The sequence below is a fragment of the Bacillus rossius genome, chromosome 14 (assembly GCF_032445375.1).
Source record: "Bacillus rossius redtenbacheri isolate Brsri chromosome 14, Brsri_v3, whole genome shotgun sequence".
NCBI classification, from domain to species: Eukaryota; Metazoa; Arthropoda; class Insecta; order Phasmatodea; family Bacillidae; genus Bacillus; species Bacillus rossius.
In genome coordinates this window covers 16,729,210-16,752,194 of record NC_086341.1, presented here as the reverse complement: position 1 = coordinate 16,752,194, position 22,985 = coordinate 16,729,210, and the positions used below count along the sequence as shown (strand labels likewise).

General features: G+C 39.3%; 1 protein-coding gene and 1 long non-coding RNA gene across 9 annotated transcripts in view; one reads left to right on the top strand and one right to left on the bottom strand.

Annotated features, from left to right (window-relative positions):
• LOC134538684 (uncharacterized) overlaps window positions 1–22,985 on the bottom strand; it is a 248,037-nt gene that overhangs the window by 56,939 nt on the left and 168,113 nt on the right. The gene's annotated exons all lie outside the window — the stretch shown is intronic.
• On the top strand, window positions 19,347–20,634 carry LOC134538930 (uncharacterized). The gene is made up of 2 exons (XR_010076231.1): window positions 19,347–20,048; window positions 20,162–20,634. It is a non-coding gene; the product is annotated as an uncharacterized LOC134538930 (long non-coding RNA).

Here is a 22,985-nt window from a genome sequence, read left to right as displayed (position 1 = left end):
GCTTTGGACTTGATTTGCGATAAGGAATTTTATTATATTGTTAAAATTAATTTAACAGTTAATACTATAAACTTTCCCTTTGCATTTGTGAACTTTGGTTCGCGCCATCCGCCACAGATGGCAGCACCGTGGTTGTTACTCATTTCCGTCCCATGCGACTTCCGTTCCGTTCACGAAATTACTCCCACCGAATGCCGTATACCGATAGTTAAGATGTTACACATAAAAAAAAATGTATGTCTGTAAAGTCGGTTTACGGACGATAGTTTAACGTGATAACGTCATAACAAAACATTAATGAAATGATTGCATACTTTTATGAATAAAATTGAATCATTTTTATTGAATTATCACTATTTTTTATGGATACAAAGAAAGAGTGAAAGGAAATCTACAATTTAATTGATAAATTTACTTTTATTTGCACTCATTAATTCAAATATGTTTATTACTTTAACGAAGAGATTATTTTAACTATAACTTTTATAAATGTTTGCTATTTAACTTCTTCCAATCTGTGTTATTCTGTTAAGGATAGGACAATGATAGGAAAAGTAGGAAACGAATGGGAGTGTTTCATGTTTAATGTGCCTCGAAAAAGTCAAATCGATGATTGTTCCAATCGAGTTGAAGAGAGATAGATGCGGCGCAAGCGTAAAATGAGTGTAACGGGACAATGTGCGTTACGGGACACTTTTTCGTGCGTGCAGCTGGCGTTCACCGATTTATTAGACGTTGTCACGTCAAAAATAAAAAAAAACACACCGAGGCTTGCTATATCGTGGCGGGGAGAAAATTCTGTCGCGGGGAAAGAAACGAGGTCTTCCATGCCATCACGAATCATACAGTAGGAGGTTGTCAGTGCACGCACTACTTCACGGACATTGCGTGAAGTCGCTTGTTGTCCAGCTAGAACTCCGGGTTAATTGTAGTGTTTGCAGTCTGGAAACAAGGCCCGTGTCTTATTGGACGTGACTTGAGTTCAACGACGGGCAAATTTTTTTTTATTACACTGTAATTATTATTTTTTAATTGAACAGAAATATTCAAGTAAAATTTACAGATATTTGCGAATTTGTAAATTGTCATGAAAACAACTGTATCACTACAAAAAAGTAGGCTCGGATTCTAAAACCGGGCAATTATGCTGTGTGTTGTCCCAGTACCTCCAATAGTTCAAGTTATTTGTAAACCGTTCCCTGAATAGCTTTCCGGTATTAACTGCGCGCATTAATAAGCACAATAAGAACAAAATAAAGTAAAATGGTTGAATATTCGATTATATTTTCCATGTTTTAGGAAAATTATGCTTGAATGAAAAATCAATTAAAATATGCGCCAATTTTCGTAAGAAATACTCAGACTCTCGAAAAAAAACTATGTGTTGTACAAAGTTACAATATATTTTTCATAAAAAGTATTATAAACTTTTTCCTCGACAACTGGTTTGTAAAACGAATCTTTTGTAAAAGAACTTTTTTTTCTGTGGAGAGAAACCCTACAATTAAAATACATGTTTATATTAGGACTGTAAATGCCGCTGTGGCCTCAATTGTAAACGTGATCTGTGCGTATCGCATAAATGGTGATGTTTCCTTTGGAATTGTTAAGTTTTGTCCCATCAGGTTGAACCCGAACATCAAACCCAATCCATCCCAATCTCTCGAAAGGCCCTGCTTACTAACCATCATCAGAACCATTTTCAAAATGATTCGGCGACGGTGATGCACAGTTGACTTTAACTGCACAGTTGACTTTAACTACGTCACCACGTGCAGTCTCCCGACAGTTCCTTACTTCGTGCGTACACTGCTGTTTCGGGTTTTCCCCGAGAACCATCCTCACCCAGTATGTCAATAACTCTCGTTCTTACACGTGCCGCATATTTTTCACGAGTTATCTTAGGAATTTTTTTTTGTTTCCAAAAAACTGTAGATTTTTTTTTTCAAAAAAAAAAGATGGTTGGTTGTCTGTAAAGTCGGTTTAAGGACGATAGTTTAACGTGATAACGTCATAACAAAACATTAATGAAATGATTGCATACTTTTATGAATAAAATTGAATCATTTTTATTGATTTATCACTATTTTGTATGGATACAAAGAAAGAGTGAAATGAAATCTACAATTTAATTGATAAATTTACTTTTATTTGCACTCATTAATTCAAATATGTTTATTACTTTAACGAAGAGATTATTTTAACTATAACTTTTATACATGTTTGCTATTTAACTTCTTCCAATTTGTGTTATTCTGTTAAGGATAGGACGATGATAGGAAAAGTAGGAAACGAATGGGAGTGTTTCAAGTTTAATGTGCCTCGAAAAAGTCAAATCGATGATTGTTCCAATCGAGTGGAAGAGAGATGATGCGGCGCAAGAGTACAATGAGCGTAACGGGACAATGTGCGTTACGAAACACTTTTTCGTGCGTGCAGCCGGCGTTCATCGATTTATTAGACGTTGTAAAGTCAAAAAACTTGTTACCAAAAATTATTTTTCAAATGAAAAATATTTTGATCAATAACGGATGACATGATGACTGATGAGATTTTTTTTAATATTAACGCGTGGTGTTATTTTTTTCTAGTAATTAATGTGTTTTTTTTATAGTTTTTAAACTTCATTTTGAATCAACGAATTGATAGACGCAGTGATCTTGCGTGCTCGTATACTTACACACTATGTACCTACACATGTTTAATTGTGTACCCTACGCATTTCCTATCCCTCTGCGAAGTTTCACTTCGAACGAGCATGGAGGCCACGCACCCACTATCAAGAAAATGTATCTTACAAACTAATGGGGAGAGGGGGTATAAAACCGGAACGATTATTTCACACGTGCCAATCTCATGCTTAACGGTGATATCGCATAAGATGCATCAGCAAGAGTCGCACTTATTTTTGGACATCGAAATTAAAAAAAAATACACGCCCATCCAGGCTATAAGGAAGTTAGCTTGGGACCAAAAAAATCTAGTGATTTTCCAGAGAAAAAAAAATTTAAAAAAAGGGGTATCCGCCGTCGACTGTACCTGCAACGAATAAACTTTCATGACAGACCTGGAACTTGGCTGGAAGTCGCGGAGAAGATGTCTGAGAGGAAAGGGATCCAGGGTCGAATGGTGAGTGGAGAGGGGGAAAAGATAGGAGGGGTTGCTGATGATAATTGGAAAAGAACCAGGGGAGGGGAGAGGGTGGAGGGGAGAGGAAACGCAAGTTTACGCATTAATGCGGTTGCAGGGTCGTCAACAAGTGCAACCTCGTAAAGAGGTTATCATCGCTGTTCTTGCGGCGCGGAGAGGGAATGTAGCAACGAGAAATAGTTAGTAGCAGGGGTATGAAGAGAGAGAGAGAGAGATGATCATTAACAATTCCTTACGATCCCTCCCCTGGGAAATTCCGACGAGGCGTGATATTTCGCGCCTAGCGCTGAAGTAAACCCGCAAAATTATGGGCTACGGACGGCTTCTCTGCATCTGAAGGGAGAACCTTAACTGCAGATGCGGCTTCTGTTTATCTGCCGCCAGTTGAATTTTAAAACGATTAGGACCCTCGGCTGCTGGGAAATTTGAAATATTTTTTAGTGGCAATATCGTTAAAACCATTTAATCTTAACGATGTAGAGTAAAAAAAAAAATTAAGTGTCGGATATAATTTTCTCGAACAGCATCAACAAACTTTGAAAATCATATAAATGTGTTTATACTTATTATATACGATTCTAAATTTTCTGCATTAAAATCTCGTAATTTTTTTTGTTGTAGTAAAAAAAAATTATAGCAGCGCATATTTAGCTTGTAGCTGTAGTATATAGTATATTAGTAGGTACTATAAAGGCAATCTTACTAATTACTTTAATTTTTTTTCGGAAAGAACAAGTAAAATGACGCAAAGTTACTTCTTAACGTATTGCGGACACCTCAGAAGAACACAGGCTGCTCAGGATTGGCCAAGTGGGGTCTGTTTACGAAAAGCATTTAAGAATAAGCTGACGTCAGACAAGTCGTTCTGTTTCCACATCTCGTTTCCTAAACCTTATTTTTGGAAGGATAGATTTCAGATTAATCTTTTAGGCTTGGATCACCCAGTACAGGATTCCTGAAAGCACGAGAAATTTGCATTACGCTTTTTTTTTTTTTAATTTCTTCCTTATCTTAATTTTACGGGTACCACTCATATCCCATAGTTGCCCTATGCACGACGAGAAGACTTCGTAACAGTCCACAGCCTTGCGCTTAGAGGCGATACCACGCTACAAGCACCAACGAGCGTCGAACTTTATCATCCCCACCTCACTAACACACATACACCCCTGACTAGGCGGGACCCTTAACGCTTGGTTCGTTACGAATAAAAGCCCTCCAGTTGTTTTAAAATAAACTTGACTTGCCCAGGTATTTTTTTATATAAAACATGCAATATTACTACAGGAAGCAACCAATACATAGTTCTGCGCTATACTTTCCAAATAAATCTGTAGGTCTTAATACAGATTCGTCAATTTTGCGACAGAAATGTTCACACAATGAAAAAAGCATGGTAAACTCAACAAAAGGTGATGTTACTCATTTATCACACACTGTGCCAAGATGGAATTAATCCTTTTGTGGTATGAACTACGACTATGCTCAAAAATACTTGGCACATCAGTATCTGAACAAACCAAGACAATATGGATACTATAATTAATGGCTTAGCGATACCAGAACATTTGTGTCTCATCGTTTAATTTAAATTACCTACCATAACACATTTTCCTGACTATTGCCTGAATTTTCCAGAAATTTTAAATTCCCTGACTATTCCAGGGTTTGTCTGTTTTCCCTGATGGCTGCTGGACATCCTATGAACTTCCGCCTATGGCGTCGTGAAGCCGAACATGTAAGTTTCCCTTAAGGAAACCGGAGTTCTGTATAATTTTGTTTGGCGCCACCGACCTCTCTCTAATAACCGTCGCAGGTGTGACGTGTGCCAGATACCAGCTGGTCCCGAAATACATCCATCCACCCTTCCAGTTTACACACTGTTTCAATAAACTACGAACCTGCTGTCGCCACACACCGCCTTGGACTAGTTTTGATGCATCGCACGATGCAACAACGTCTTTGCGAAGCAAGGCGTCGAATCGACGATAGATTCCGGGCAAGCTGTGCAGACTACAGCCAAGTCAAGTGTCACGCAACACGTCTCTAATCAGAACATTTCTCAAAAGTAACCCACCTCAAGTTTCAAATGTTCCAAACTGTTCTGTCGTAGAAAGAATACTGTATTCGTCTGTGCAGTCATGTTGTCGAGAAGAGATCTGTACCTTGGAGGCACTATGTGACACAAACCATATTTTCCAAGAGAGAAATTTAAAGAATTTCAAACAGTGCCTCACTTACAAACTCAACTATTTTCTACCCAAAAATATTTGTGATGTTTTATCACATCCTAGATCTCAGTATTGTATGCAAATAGAAAGAACGTCAAACGGTGGGTCAAATTTATGGTTAAAAGTGCGCTTTGTCCAAAAATGGACACAGCGTCTTATGCCTCCGTTTCGTTTCATCGTTGGGTTCGTCACTTTGTGGCTATGTCGTCCAAGGTTGATGTTTGCCTGTGCTTACTGTTCTTGTTGCAACTGTCTCGTCGTTTACACCCCACTATGTTCGTCTGTGCAGTATTTTTTTCCCCCCTGGCTTATGTAGTTCCTTCCACGAAATTCCTCTCTGTGCTGTCAATGTAGGCATTTAACATTTGGCATCGGCTAATTTTGGCGTGTTCTCCTTTTTCATCTTTGTTGTCCAATCTCGAGGTTTTCCTATGACATCCAGAGTAAACCAACAATGGCATGCATCAATTAAATTGTTTCAAACCAATAATGACACCTAATCCGCAAAAACAAATCGAGGGGTTTAATTCGAGATAGGTTTCGTGGGGAATCGTAAAATGATCTAAAATAAATTTTTTTTCGTACTTTTTCACTTATAGCCTTGATCTTCTCATGCACAGTGTGCGCGGTTTTAGTTTGAAAGTAATATTGCGAAAAAAAATGGCAGAGCCGTGCCAAATAGTATTTAACGAATGAAACCCTATCCCAGCGTAAGGCGGCTGATTACGAACACCAACGCAGAAAGAAGCTGAGTGCGTACGAGCACAACGTATTGCCGTTAAGGCCCTTGCCTACACGGGCCCAGGCACGCTTAAGATGTGAAGAGCTTCAGGAGAAACCACGCGATATGTAAAACTGCTCCCGCTACCAGACTGGTGTTTGTTTACGAAAAGATTTTAAAAAATTTTATACTGTATGTTTATCGGAGTTAAAATGGCTAAAACGTGTGTTTTCATAATAAATTCAGGAACGAAACATGAAAAAGCTCGCAAGGGACTTCCATCACATCTTCATCTTAATATCTCCGCCTCTCATACATCTCGTGGCTGTCCCATGCACGAGTTCACAACCTTGCGATAAGAGACGATGCCGCGCTAGAAGCACCGGTGAACGTCGACCTTATCATCCCGCTTCGCCGACACAAATGCTTCCGTCGAAGTGACTTTCCCCCCCCCCCCCCCCCCAAAAAAAAAATAGCTATCCAAGTTTTCTGAGCATGTTCCTTCGTCTGCGGCACGCAGCAAAGTGACGGGATGCGGGCATCCATCCAGAGATACGGCACGGACCACTCACTTCGCGTCCTCTCGGGTGGACTCGGGAGAGATCGTGTTTCCACTTCGCGAGGGACGCGACGTCAGCGCGAAGGCAGCACCGCGTCAGCAAGGCCTACCACGTTCAAGGCCGGGGGGGGGGGGAAGAAGAACTGTCTCCATGCGAAATATGGCCACTGAAAAACTATGCGGCTGAGAAATGCCAACATAAAAATTAATAATGTTCGCAGGCCATCGTCTGAAGTAGCTTGGCTTCTGGGTTGTAGTCGTGTCCTTGGCGAATAATTCACCGACGTTTCGGTCGACATTGCAGTCGCCATCATCAGGAAGCAGTTACCTAACTAGCAGGTTACCTAGCAGGTAACTGCTCCCTGATGATGGCGACTGCAATGTCGACCGAAACGTCGGTGAATTATTAGGTACGTAACTGCTCCCTGATGATGGCAACTGCAATGTCGACCGAAACGTCGGTGAATCATTCGCCAAGGACACGGCCACAACCCAGAAGCCAAGCTACTTCATCAAAAATTAAGTTCTCAGTATGAGGAAAACATATAATATTTCTCTAACATAAGAACATAAATAAAATAAGAATATTTACGAACATTTTTGGTTCAGGATTAATGTAACGGTGTATGAACGGAGCTGCGTATTGATTATTATATTATAATGGCGAAATATACTTTGGAATTATTTTTTACAGTGTTAAAATTATTTTGGCAGCAATGAAATAAGCATGGCTGCAAAGAAAAATTTTGTGTGAGCTTTGTTCGTGTGTATTTTTTTTTCTTTGCAATAGAAACTTGAGGTTATGATTTTCAGCGCTCAAACTTTGCAATTATACATTTTTAAATATTTTAAACAAAAGGTAAAGCATTATTTAAAAAAGTGTTTAGGTTATTCCATATAAAAAACATCTTAAATGTAATGCGGTTAATATTCACAGCAACGAACGACCACAAGAAAAAAGTCAAGGTTGCCAACATTGACTTTCGAAAAGTTAACGACTTTTAGGTTGTTGGGTTGCCTTTAAATCGCGCACAGTTCTAGTATTTCCAAAAAGAGAATAAGAGCGTTAGTTATAGCACTCTCGGTATCTTCCTTGTTTAGTGTTCGCGCCTGTCTGATCTGTCTGACCGTGATGTCCGACCATGCTGTCTGAGGAATTCTCTGTAGCAATGTGCCGCGTTCACTTGTCTGATGCATCTGGTTCACGTGATCACGCCTAGAGGTCAGCACTGTAGATTGCTATAGAAATTTATCTTGGATTTACTCGAGAGCTTTATGCAAAACGGAGATTTAACGTAAATATATTAATGAAATTTCGATACTTTTTTTTTAAATTTAACCAAGCTTGTTGTTTGCATGCCTGCACACGTTTACCATTTTATTTACTTTTGCGGGTTCTACGGTTTTTCCGTTTCAAATCAACTTAACGGAAAACCAATTCAACAAATTGGTGCCCAAGACGAAATTACATTAACGCTTGTTTGGAAATAGTTACTTTCGCGCAATTTTACAGCTTTTTAATACTCTTCATTAGAGTCCCGGAAATTTCGCGGATTCCTCTGACCTCAGGATAGAATTCAAAGTTATAGGTGTGCTCGACCCATGTTTACTTTCCCATTGGTTGATTTCTTAGAGAGAACATTTTTATCCTTGTTATTTGGCACTACCTGATTCGCTTACTTCTCTCCTAGCTGGACATCGTTGGCTCACGGTCGTAGAGGGGCGTGTCCAGATAACTGCGGTGCAATCATGAACACAGTGCGACAGTGTGGAGGTTTGCATTCTAGCTTGCGACTAAATGAATTCGCGAAATTTCCGGGACTCTACTCATCATGCTTCTCATTGACGAAAACAATCCGACCTCGGAAGTTCCAAGTTCGGCAGCTCTGGGCAGACGCGACTGTACCGTCAGCATCTGACGTCACAGGTCACGCTGAACCAATCAGATGCCATGAACGCATCCGCACCGTCAAATCCGATTGCATCAGTCAGGCCCGACTGCGAGAATGTGACAGTACTTCTACAAACAGCCCGTCGCATCTGCCAAAGGGGCTGACACTAGATAGCGACTACGAAAATACTGATTATTCAGATGTGTTTGATTATTTTTCCTATTATCGAGTGTGTACAATGTACTTATTATTTACGAATATATATATATTTTTTTAAACTGTGCAGCCATTTCTTTGTGGTTGGAATAGATGGTTATTATTAGCATAACATTAAATAGTATTTACATATTAAAGTTAAATATTTTTATACTAATTTGTGAAAGAATTACAGGTAACGAGATCAAATGTTGCAATTTTTTAGGTTCAATCGTAGACCTAAGTTTGGTATTTCAAACAGAAACACAGCCAATCAAAGGCATGGATAAGAAAACCCTAGATATAATACATTCGTACGTCCTTTAAAAAATAAAAAATAATAAAAAAAGCACGATTCTGCCATGATTTTGATGCAAGGCCAGACAGAAAATTTTTCAGCCCTCTTGATTGGCTGCTGCAAGCCCCGCCCTAGGGAAGGGGAGGGGGGGAACGCGAGCGGCACGATGGATGCCGGATTACAGAGAATGCGCCAAACCACTATAATGCCGGATTAAATTATCTTTTAACCGGTATTACTTTCGAGAACTGTCGGGTTCGAGACGAGTTAAAGTGACACGGACGTCAAATCCAAGGTGCTGCCTGACGGGAAAAGATGAGCGAAGAAGGGAAGGGGAAGGGGGGGGGGGTCCCGCTGCGCACGTTTTGGATTGGATCCACAAACCGCGTGTGTCGGCGGGTAGCAACGCCCCTGCATCTTCTCTCTCTCTATCTCTCTCTCTTTCTCTCTCTCTCCCCCCCCCCCTTTTTAACGTCTTTATTTAGAGTCTCGCCCCGTTCGCCGCCAACTTCCTGTGTCCACGGACCAGCACTTCGTCTCTGCCCTGAAACCAGGAACTGCACAGCGCCCGTTACCCATTTATCCGGGTTCCCAACGTCCCACACCCAATCCGTAGAGACCGGGAAAATTCGCGGATTCATTTCGTGATAGGCTGAAATTCAAAACATGTGTACAGTTCTGCTGGTTCTGCTGCTATTGGTTCGCAGGTTAACTGGATCTCTGTGGGCCAGTGAGAGACCAATCGACCAAAGAATCGTCGAATCGCAAGCTACCCAGTGGAGACGCCTCACTAGTAATACCCAATGAACACGCGTGTTTGCTTGAGAAGTGCAGAGGATAATGGAGGCTAACCTAGAGGTCATTGAATCCGCGAATTTTTCAGTTCTCTAGCAATCGGTAATAACGTCTACCCGATCAATAAAAAGCGCGATAAAGTGCACGCCAAATACCAAGAGTAAAAAAAAAAATAATTTAAGACATTTACACAGTAGTGAGATTATTTCACACAGTAAATAGTTTAGTAATCACAATATCTAAAATCTGCTTTATATATATTAAAAAAAACAGTATTACGGTTAATATTCATGCCTACGTCTACCATGATGAACACTTTATAATGCAAGCATTGCATGCTTGAATTCTTGAATCTCCTTGTGCATAAATTTATTTTTATAGCACTCTTAAAAAAATCTTGAACGTGAAAGAAAATGTTATCTTTAAAAGATTTGTGCAATGGGAGTGCATGACTTGATGTAAGTTTTTGGACATACGCCATTGCTAAGAACTTTTTCTGTTGAAGAAAAACTAATAAATAAAATAAATAAATAAAAATACCCAAAAAAAGACAAAAAACACACAAAATTAAGCAAACAATTGCTGTTGTCAACAAGGATATGAACACCATCACTTTTTTGGGTATTTTTATTTATTTATTTTATTTATTAGTTTTTCTTCAACAGAAAAAGTTTTTAGCAATGGCGTATGTCCAAAAACTTACATCAAGTCGTGAAAGAAAATATTTTAAATATGTTGCGTAGTTGGAATGGCTCACTAAAACTTTGGCATAGTCTATCAAATCCCAAATTAATTTTGACATTGAAAAAAAAAAATACTGTTTTCGTAGACAGCTTCCGATGAATAATTACCAGATAGTTAAAATATTTGTTTACGAACATTACTGATACGTGGCCATGCCCATAGAATGGGGAAAAAATGGAGGGTGCCAAGGAAAATTATATAATTGAAGTGCACAGGAAGAAGGTCCCACGGAAGGCCAAGGAGAAGGTGGGAAGAGCAGATAGTTGAAGGAGTTTAGTCGAGAGGAGAGGAGGAATGGTGGTGGAACATAGGAAGATGTAGGAATTTTAGTTTACTGACTCGTCCACGAGCTGGAAGCATTTGATGATGATGATGATGATGATGATGATGATGATGATGATGATGATGATGATGATGATGATGATGACCAATACGTAGAGACCTGCAAAATTCGCGGGTTCAATGACCTCCAGGATAGACTCTACTACACTCTACACACTCGGGCAAATGCCACCTGTTCATTGGCTGCTGACTTGTGAGTCGTCTCGACTGAGTGTCTGGGATTCGACACTTCTATGAGCGAGGGTCTCTAACTGGCCCTCATTACTCCAGATTAACAGTGAACCAGTGGTAGAAGCAGCGCTAAGGTATAATTATTTGAATTGTAGCATACCACGAAAAGAATCCGCAGAATTTTGCAGGTCTCTACCAATAGGTGTTGGATGCATCGCGAAATTTCATTGACTAAAATAATGCGTAGAATTAATTTGTGAGTCAATTTCCAAAGTCGTGCGCACAGATCGTGTGCTTATTCCTATTATTTTATTAATGTTGTGCCCATCTTTACCAAGTATCGTCTCTTTTCCCCCCCCTCCTTCCCCAGAGCACTTTCCGGTTCCTCTCCCTGGACTACGCCCCCGGCAGACAGGCTACAACACAGGCGCCAGTACTTCGCGACTGGGGTGGTGACATCAAGTAAGGAGGGTAGGGGATGTGTGTGACTAAGCTGCAACCCCAACAAACCGTTCGCAAGTGGGAAAGGAGGGTGGGGAATGACTCGCCTCTCCGAGAGCGTCCAAGAGAGGCGTCGTGGTGTCTCGTCGCTGCGTCACTGCCAACCTCCCCCACAAAAAAAAAAACTACTTCAACGGGTTGGGACAGAGATTAGGAAAGGATACACACTTCCGTCGTCAGACGTGAAGCCATTTTTTTCCTCATTTTATTTCTAATTTTCACATACCAATATGGCGGACGTTTCGTTATATTTGTATCAGCTGTTCTAGTCTGCTTTTATTAACGGCTGTTCGGAAGAAAATTAGATCAAAATATAATTGGTTTAATATGTTTTATATATTAAAAGTACAAAACGAATCATCATAATACAAATGTAATGATATGAGTTGAAATTTTTCTTCAATTTAACCTCCAATCCCGGTAAAGGTGAAACGGCCCCCATATTGGTACATGTAGTACACTGAAATCCCCTCCCCTTTTGGCTTCACCCCCATCGTCCATAATCGTTTCATACGCTCATCTGTTTATTTCTCTAATCTTTAGGCTGGGATAAGAAGAAAAATAGAGAAGGGAGTTAGGTCTCGTATATTGTGAGGTCAAAATCGGAGACATGGAAAAGTTCGCTGTTGCATGAAATGTAAAACTTTCACTTCTCACGCCTTCAAATATGTTTTGTCAAAAGATGTCGGGAGGGTTATGACGTCAACGAAAACGTGCCACTAGCGCCGATCAGAATCGTACCCAGTGGGAACGGAAATGTCATCCGTTTCCGTCTCAACGAAACTTTATCGTCCGTTTGTTCTTCGACGTTTTAAAGAGGTTATAAAGATGAAATAACTAAAATAAACATGCAAAAAAATATGTAAAAAACAAACAGGTGTAAATAAATTTTAAATTTAGCTGAAAATTAATTTTATTATGTAGCGAGTATTAGTGTGAATTCAATTTATTGATTTTTTTTTAAAAAGTTTTAAAATGCACCAAAATCACAAGTTTAATAAACATATCACACACTGCGAAGCATTATTTTATTTCAAAATGAGATTAAAATCCAAAAGATAGCTCGGGGCAAATATAAACGGTGGCGACGCGAATAATTCTATAACCAATCACGTTCGACACATCTGACGACAACGCGACAAAAATGGCGCACGCGACAGACCTCACGACTAGAAATATTTTCCATCTCCATCGCGTGGCTGACTCGGCGTTAGTGAAAAGCTTGTTACGATTTTGTTTTCTAAAGATGGTTAAAACGTTTATTGGTAATTCTGTTATAGTTCTTATTTTTATAAGTATTTATTGATAATTATTTTTGTGAAATCTCCAAAAATGAGTTTAATCGCAGTGATTTTTTTTTACAATTTAATGATAAATTCGAACTAAACAAAAAAATTTTCTCTAGAACATATAGACATAAAGTGCAACATGGGCGTAGATTTGGAGGGGGGGGGGGAGGCTCCCTCTCCCCTGAAATTAAGAAGCCCCTCACTGAGGGGGGGGGGGGACTGTTTGCGCTTGCAAAAGCATGACTGTGAAATGGGTTTCACGTCAAAATGATGTCTTATGTAAAACTTATGTCTTATGTCTATTAAAACAGCTGCTATTTCGTTCCCTTACTGGGGTTTGGTTTGGACATATTCTGGAGTTAGGTTGCGGGTTGTACCCCAGCAAGGCAGTGCTTATTCACTACCTTACCCTAACGTCTTGGATTAATACCGGGAAAATGTGATTTCTTGATGGTCTTCAATACACCCGTGTCCATTCTTGGAACCAGACACTTCTTATAGGCTCCGATCGACGAAAGATAGTCGCTCCGCATTTCACTCAGCCAATCAGGAAACACGTAAATGTTAGAAACTACAAAAAAATTTACGGCTTTTCCAACGAAGAATCAACCAAAGAAATAAAAGAAAATTTTTTCGTAGACTAAGATAACATGATTTTCGTAGAAACAACACCGCTATCCGACCACAGAGTTGTGTGTTTCGTTGTAAGCAAGATAAACACAAAAGTGGAAGAAAAAAGGTTTTTGCTGTAGACTCAAAAGTGTTTAAACGTTTTGTTAGTATAATAATATTAAAAGTGTTTATTAATTTTCAAAGTAAGTGAACTAAACACCTGTCAACTTACGAAGATATCAGTAAATTTACGAAAATCCCTTAATGGTTTGTAGCCAGCGTTCTTCCAAAATTCAAGGTGAACATTTATTTCGCTGTAGATATTACAGTGCAAAAATGTCCATGGCTCTCCCAAAAATTTGTCACGTTTAAAGCATTTCTTCCAAACACAAGCGTAAGTAAAAGTTACAATGGATAGTGCGTGAACTATCATGGCACAAAAAAAAATTCGCGATAAATTATCTAAAAAATGATAAGCAGGTTACATATCTAATAATAGAGCCACGATAGATTCACAGATAAATATATTTATTTTTCAATCCAGGCTAGACTTCAACTATTGTAACATACTCAAAGCCCCTTATTGGCCGATATCACAATCAAATTAATTTTCATCATTTGACCTGGGTAGCACGTGCCTCGAAACCACTATTATTTCAGGCTTGTTATTGGCTCAGATTAGAGACCGGAAAAATTCGCGGATTCATTTCGTGATGGTCTAGAATCCAAAAACGTTTGCCTTTATACTGCATCAGTGATTGGGCCACAGTTTATCTGAATTATACTAGGCCAATGAAAAACCTTCAACAAAAGAAGTATCGATTCACCAGCGCCCCAGTTAACAGGTGTCACGAGTCAGTAGCCATTGAGCAGTTGTAATTTTCCCGCGTGCATAGAGGATCATGAAGTATATCCTACAGGTCATTGGTATCGCGAATTTTTCCGGTCTCTTGCTCAGATATATCCAGTGGTGGAGACGGGTGGGATGACAATAGATGCAGGCTTTCTCACGCTTAGATTGCAGTACACCTCGCATGGAGCGCGCTGTTGCCAGATCTCTAACACGCTACGAAGAAGTTCAGGGGGATGTACTCCTCTGGAATTCTGAGTGCACGAGAGGCATTCTTAAGAATCCATTTTAGTGATTTATAAGGTTTTGGCCCTATACATACTATTATAATTCATCGCATGCGCCCCACTTTTTTTTTCATTTTAAATCTTACAAGTATTTTCATAGGTATTAAAAATCCACAATCACAAATTTTCAGGACAATCTATATAGGGGTTATAAAAGTGTATGGGGCTAGGATAAATTATTTTATGCTTTTTAGTCCGTTTAAAAAACCAAGGCATATTTTTTTCAAAAGTTATTAGAATATTTTTACAGGTTTATTTTTTAGTCTCGTGTGCGCATCGTCATCTAGTTCTGAACTACGTTTGAAGTTTCAAATCTCTCTTATCTCATCGGGAAGTTAGTTTAGTATCGATTGCAAAAATCGTACCGAACAGACTAAAAAAAAAAAAAAAAATTGGTTGTCTGTAATGTCGGTTTACGGACGATAGTTTAACGTGACGTCATAACAAAACATTAATGAAATTATTGCATACTTTTATGAATAAAATTGAATCATTTTTATTGAATTATCACTATTTTGTATGGATACAAAGAAAGAGTGAAATGAAATCTACAATTTAATTGATAAATTTACTTTTATTTGCACTCATTAATTCAAATATGTTTATTACTTTAACGAAGAGATTATTTTAACTATAACCTTTATACGTGTTTGCTATTTAACTTCTTCCAATCTGTGTTATTCTGTTAAGGATAGGACGATGATAGGAAAAGTAGGAAACGAATGGGAGTGTTTCAAGTGTAATGTGCCTCGAAAAATTCAAATCGATGGTTGTTCCAATCGAGTGATAGAGAGATAGATGCGGCGCAAGCGTACAATGAGCGCAACGGGACAATGAGTCATCCTTTTTCGTGCGTTCATCGATTTATTATACGTTGTGACGTCAAAAAAAAAGCGAGTTAATGAAAACGTTGGCGGGCATCGAACACGGTCCTCAGAGACATCTGCACGGTCACGGGATCTCGGATCGCAGCATCGCTCGCCAACCTCCCGGAGGAGAGAGTGGGAGGGAAGGAGGGAAGCACGCGAGATGCGGGCGACGAGAGGAAGAGGAATGAAAAAAAAAGGAAAGGTGTCTCGATAAAAAAAAAGAAGGAAGGGAAGTAGGAGAGAATGTGAGAGGACTCTGGGGGATCCTTTCAAGCAAAACGTGATTAATGGAAGCCACGGAACATGTGGAGCAAACAAATCTGTCGGCGGGTAAGATAATTCGTGTGAAGAGAATGAAAAAAAAAAAACGAGGAGCGAATGAGATATACACAGTAACATTGTTTGGGGGATTGGGACGCGTTGGAAGAAGAGAATAATAATAATAAAAAAATAACAGCCTGGCGGCATCCATCCTAAAAGACACACTTTTCTTTCCTTTAATAACCCAGACATTTTAAAGCACTCCCATTTATAGCAGCTTGAAAGAAAAATATACATTTCTTCGAATAAACATTTTACAACTTGGAATTCTTCCGAGTGGAAATAAACTTCTATAAAAAGAACATGGCAAATAAAAAAAAATCTCGAACTATAAAGTTAATAATTAAGTGTCGATGGACTTGCATTTAAAGGGGCCTGTCTAAATGAGGATGTATTTGTATGAGGCGTGAGATAAGAGCGACGCTCGCTGGTGCTTCTAGCGCGGTATCGCCTCTAAGCGATCGGCTGTGGACTAGCGCGCAGTCTTCTCGTCGTGCACAGGGAAACTATGTGATTTGAGCAGTGACCACAGCTTTATATGGCGGAGAAATGAATGTAAGGTTGTTATGCAAGTCCCTTCGGTGCTTTCAATAATCTGTACGTACCGGTTGTTTTGCGCCTAAAAATGACTCGGAAAACACGCGTTTTAGCCATTTTCACTCTTCTAAAAACACAGTTTAAAAACGTAATCCGAAATCAAAAGTACTTTTCGGCCCTCATCAAATTCGTAAATGCTTTTCGTAAACAGAACCCACTCAAGATATTTTGAGTAGTTTTGAAATCGCGTTGTTTTTCTGAAGCTATGCGCACAGTATGTGTGCCCGGGTATGCGGCGCTCTTAAAAGTCTATATGAACTCGAATTTATCATTGTAATGCAAATCGTGCAAAACAGTGAACGAATGGACAAAGGATTAAGTGAACTTCGACGTTTATGAACAGTTTTTCTGAGCTAGCACTATGAAACAGTCGCATTTCGAAATGCAGAGGAGGGAAAAATAATTATGCGGGACGCTCGTCACGAAAGCTTCCTCCAACAAACATAGCCTGGAGTGTTTCAACACGAAACACACTGTAGGCACAGACGCATTTTTTTTTCTTCTTTCACCGCTGCCGGCTTGTAAACATTTTTAATCGCCACGATGGCAGTGGCGTAAACATGTGCTCTTCGATATTGGCGGGTGCGTGATGGATTGGTGGCGACGTACAAGGGAAAAGGGAAAAGAGGGAAGGGGGGATAGGTAAGAGAAACAAATGATCGCAGAGAGCTTTGGAAAAAAAAAGGGGGAAGGGAAGAGGATGAAGATGCATGCGGGGTTAGCGTTTCATTCCCTGCACGGAACGCAATAACTCGCAAAGCCGCTGAAACGTCGTTCCTGTATCCACCAGCGCGCGCATTAATGACATACGGGACACAGCAACGGGCGAAAAAAAAAAAAATGGAAACCAAGCGAAAGGGCGAGGTGGTAACGAAACTGGACTCGAAGTTTCAGAAAATACCCGGGTTCGAATCCTGGTTGCGGCTATAGGATATACTTCTAATTCCCACAGCGTTCTCGAAGAAACTGCAGGAAATACAGTAAGCGGTTCCATGCTTCGGGGCCATTGGCATATTCCTTTCTGAACAAGTCTGATTTCATTTCGAGTCGTTTCTACTGATCTTTCTGTTGGCTAAAAAATAAAACTATGGATAAAAAAATGAATAAACAGTAGTTATCTCATTGTTTTGAGGAGTGAATCAATGTGTGCCTCGCCACAGTACAAAGAGCATATTTATAAGAGGTCAATAAGTTCAAGCCCTATCTAAACCACAACTTATTTCATTGTTATTGAAATTAGAAATGATAAAAAAATATAGAATGTTCCCTTACTTTCATCACGCTTCATTTATATAAAAAAAAGAAACATAATAAACATCGGCATATGGGGATATTATACAATAAATTTGGTTGTAGCAGTTGAAACTATGACTCAAAAAATATTATAACCGCTTGTCATCCGTGTATCAATAACATAAAAAAACTATACTCTAGGGATGGGCCAATCGAATCTTCAAATCCTCAAATACCATCAAATCCTTAGTATTCGATATTAGAGAAAAACGTTTCAAAAACTATATAACTTGAAATAAAGTAAATTTAAAAAATTCAATACTGATAACCTCTGAAGTTTACTAGGTTAATTTTTGTTCTTCATATATATTTTGTTACCCTTCCCCAATATATTTAACTTTTAACATTTAAATACGTATATTTAAAAAATTACAATATATATTGATTCTGGAAACTTCATTTCTAAAATAACCATTTAAAGGGTAGATAATTACAACTCCAAAGTTAGTATTTTTAATTTATTTGAAATTATTTTTTGACCTTTGACAACCTAGGTTCGGATTCGAGGGGTACATTCGAGGTAGCCTACTCTCTGGGATTCGAATTCGAAAATCGGATTCGAGAAAATAGGTTATTCGACCCATCACTACTATAAATGCTTCTGCGTGGCATACCATGGACCTGATTACTTGAATAAATAATGCTTCATAAAAAAAATACAATTCCCGTAGGCCGACGATGTGTTCAGCAAAGGAAAAAACAACGGGGAACAGAGGTCAAGGTTTTTAGGTCCGGATTTCCATCACTAGTGTTCCCGAAAATCAACCTTCTGAGCCAGCGTTCTGTTCACGAAAGTGGTGCGCTGCCACGAAATACATCCCCAAAGTAATCCCTAGTAATAAGCATAACTGGGAGAAAACATTTCGGCTGAATGTAACGCATCCAGACAAAAATCCTGACAGTTAAATGTGTATTTTTTTTTTCCATGGCGCATAATTATGAAGCTAGCGCTTCAAGTCAATCATTACCGTACCACACACACAAGTCCACATAAAAAAAAATATATATCTGTACTTTTACAAAAATAAATTCCTTTGGAAACCAACTGCCAAGAAACATTTTGTAATACTACAAGTAAGGTATTGTATTTTTATAAAACACATGGCTAAGGTTTTTTTACATATACCTATGAAATACGTTTATCAAAAAAATACAAACTATTTCTTGCGAAAACTAGGGCATAATTTTATATTTAAGTTAATGTTTCATTTGTGCCGTTAATTAGTAATTTCGACACGATATATTTTAAATTTTTTTGTGTGGAAATTTTATTTGCTCTACTATAGTGTGATTTTACTTTGTTAGTCTGGTGTACTCCTCTGAGTTAAACTTTGTCTCAGTGCTCTGAAGCCCCTTTCCCATCGGCGTATCGGATATTTTGCTGGCCTAATCCCTGACTGGCAGACAGCTTACCATTTCCCCCGCCTTCAGTCACGCCTCAAGCCTGTAATATCATTTCTCTTCGAGACCCAAACTGCATAGACAAGCCTGTAGCTTGCAGGCGACCAGTTCTCAGAGACGAGCTGAGATTGGCCTTTTTCATCACGTATTAGTGTTGTTCGCTCCTCTGCAGGCACGACGGGACGTAGATTCCCAGCAGCGTTGCATTTTACCCTCACCCCCCCCCCCCCCCTTCTCAGTTCCAAGTAAGACCAATGACCGGTCGTAACCCCCTGGGCAACCGTGACCGTCCTCAAGGTCTCCTCGCAAAAAACGAGTGCGCCAAAACTGATCGCAAGCGCTACCTAGCGACCAAGTCGCGAACTTCTCCGCTAGCCTACCCTCTAGGGCGCCAGAGAGCAGCACCTGCTTTCCCTTGAGTTATATGGACGCCGTGGGCGAGTCGATTGTTTTCAACTCAGACCCCTCCGACAGAGTTCTCTACTGTCGCCTAGTGATGCCAACTTCAAAACTCCTGCCAGAGTTTTTTTTTCGCCCGCATTCGGGCAAGTTCGGAATCTTTCGGCGGCCCAGACCCCCTCCACCTGTAAGAGCCGGCGCCCCTTTTTAATTACGAGACGCGGTTTGCCGCGAGACAGATCAGCGCGCGTCACGTTTGCAGACAGATCTCCGGCGAGCTCAGAAGACTCTGGAAAACTTCATCCGACCGCTAGCGACTATGTAATCGTCCTAAATAAGGGATGCTATCCCTCAACTAAATTCAAGTAGATTAGCCTGTCTGCATAGTGTTAGCAATTTTTTTGTTTTGAAATTTTCCCTTTTAATTTTTTTTAACTATGAAGAAATCATCCGCGCCCAGCCGCGCAAATCGCGAGCTACGGACCATGGCTGACTCCGCGATGGCAGCTTGAAGGCAACTCCCCTGTTTTGGTGAGTGATAATTCGCGACCTCCCCTACCTCCCCTTAGATTTTTCCGGGCATTTCTTGCCCCATGTACTGTCTGTATTCAAGTCCTAATCAGTCTTGATTTGGCTTGTTACAGTCAAGGGTTCGACCTCCCAGCGATGCACATATTCAGCTAGATTCGAGATCCAGCAACTACTGGTGGACGAATTGTCCACCAGTATGTTTTTCGGCAGTCCGAGATCCATCCATTAGAAGAAGCAGCTTTCTTCCATTCTACAGTTCGGCATTTTTAACTCCACACCTGGAAGACTCGGGTGATATTGTTTCTATTTCTATTCACCCCCCTTTTTTAAAGACAAAACAGCGATAAGTGACTATCCACTTAATCCACTGATATGGTAAACTAATCAGCGACAAATTTAATGTAGTAGAACATTGCAAGTTGTAATAATGTATCAATACAATGTACTTTGTTTTAAATAATCGCGGGCCGGCCCCTTTTCGTTTTTCTTTTGTTTTTTTTAAAAAATCTTTGAAACTTGTTAAAACCTTTTGTATGTAAAGTAATGGAAACAAAATAATTCATCAGGGCAAATAAAACAGGGAAACTATAGATCAAGTTAATCGTGTAGTTTTTATTTATTGATTTTAACGATCCACCAACTTCCTCCTTGCTTGTTACAGGAAGTTCCTAAATTTTGTTTGTTCCCCACATCGTGCCGCCTCTGGTAAATCAATTTATTTAACTTATTTTTTTTTATCCCGCAAGTTTCCAAGGCTCTTTTTAATTAATTCAAAATACTTCAATTTTGAGGCACGAGGGGTGTAACACATTCTAGCATAATTTTTTTTAAACCGTGCAAAAAAATAGAATATTCAATCATTTGACTTTATTTTCTTGTATCATGCATAATAATGTGCGAGGTTAATACTGAAAAGATATTCACAGAACGGTTTGAAATAACAGAAAGCATACGAACCCAGTATTACTACGAATAATATTTCGTACTGATACAGTATGTGTACAAATTTACTAATATCGGTAATTTTACATGAATATTTGTGTTTCATTTACAAAAAAAAATGAATACAGTGTAGTAAAAAGGTATATTGGGAGAAAACATATCGTCTGAATCTAACGCATCTAGACAAAATCCTGGTGGTTAAATATGTTTTTTTTTTTCATAGAGCAAAATCACCAAAAGTCAATTATAACCGCATCACACACAACACAAGGCCATCCTTACACTATATCTACTCCTCTAACTGAAGAGGAAACGAGAAATGAAATCACTTTATCGAGCTATCGAGGAAAAGATGGAGTTGCTACCCACGAGAGATCTGAATCTGCCTCCAGCCATACGCTGCGCAGGGGGGAAAAAAGTAAGGGCAGGGAAGTATCCGATTTTGATTATGTGCCTCTCGTGCTTCTTCCAATATCATTCATTCGTCCTTTTTATAACTCAGAAATGAAAAATATATATATATATATGCCCGAGAAACCTCATTTCCGACAGGATTTTTCTCCTTCAGCTTATTCACTTCTATAAACGGTGTTCATTTAGATTTTAATAAAAAGTATATATTCTTCCTCATTCCTCTCGAACGTTTGTCCTGATGTAATCAAGAAAATAAATTTATTAAAAAAACTGCACTTTGATTAACAGTCTTATGATAATTTTTTTAGTGACCACAATTCTGTTTGAATTCACTTTTCCGCCCACAATACAAAAATAAACTGTGTGTGAAAGTGTGTGTAAACTGAAGGCTGTTATCAGTATTACGAGTTGTGGTCACAATGAAGTTAATGTTTAGGAAATTAGTGAGGAACATTTTTTTTTAACAAAAATTTGTTCTTTGCATTTGTTTCCCCGAGAACGAAACCATAGATAATGTACATACATACCTCACGATCAACGTTTAAAACGGGAATTTCATATACATATACACACATATATACATAAACACATATATACATACACACATATATCCATAGATACACACGTATACATATATACACGTATACATATATACACATATACATATACACACACATATATACACATATAAATATATACATATACACACACATATATACACATATACACACATATACATACATATACACACATACTATATATACATATATATAAAAAGGTTTATCAATATCTCCAACCGAGATCTACAAATCACGGAGGAGGAAAAACAACAGTGAATAGCTGTTTGTTAAAATTGCTTGAAACTAGACTGTAGTTTGACGTCTTCAAGCCAAGCCAGTGACGTCTGGTGGCGGTTCCGCAAAGCGCTACATTCAACTGCCCGCCACGTGTGAAACTGTCGCCACGCCGCGCCGCTCGCTCGTGATTGGTCCTTGGCCGTCGCCGAGTCCTGCGCGTGCTGACTCCGCGGTTAACTAACTAGAGATCAATTATTGAACTCCCGACAATTTCCCCGATTTTTTTTTTTTAAACTAATCCCCCTCTCAAAAATGCGAAAGTTTATACTCGATGTACACTCGTTAATTCGCGAACTATGGCCACACACCGGTTAATATTTCACCAGAAAAAAGCCCACAGCGCACCGCGTTGCAGTGCGTGAATCTCGCACCGAGATGGAGGGGGGGAGGGGGGAAGGGACTTCCCTTCACCGCTGTCGGAAAACAAATGCCACAACGAAACAAAACAATCACGAACAAACAAACGTAAAAAAAATATTCCCAAAAGTATGTGTACACGTCGAATTTATGGTAGACGCACAGTAATGTTTGCACGGTGACGTAGTTATGGTCCAATTGTACATAAGCCTTTAGCTTTCGAAGGTATGGAATACGTGAGTTATCCCGACACTGGGAAAAACCTGAGTATTTATTTATCCCTCTCATCCTCCACGCCTATGAGGACAGAAAATAGAAGGGAGGGGGGGGGGGGCAGGTGGCTGAAGAAGTTTTAAAACAATCTACC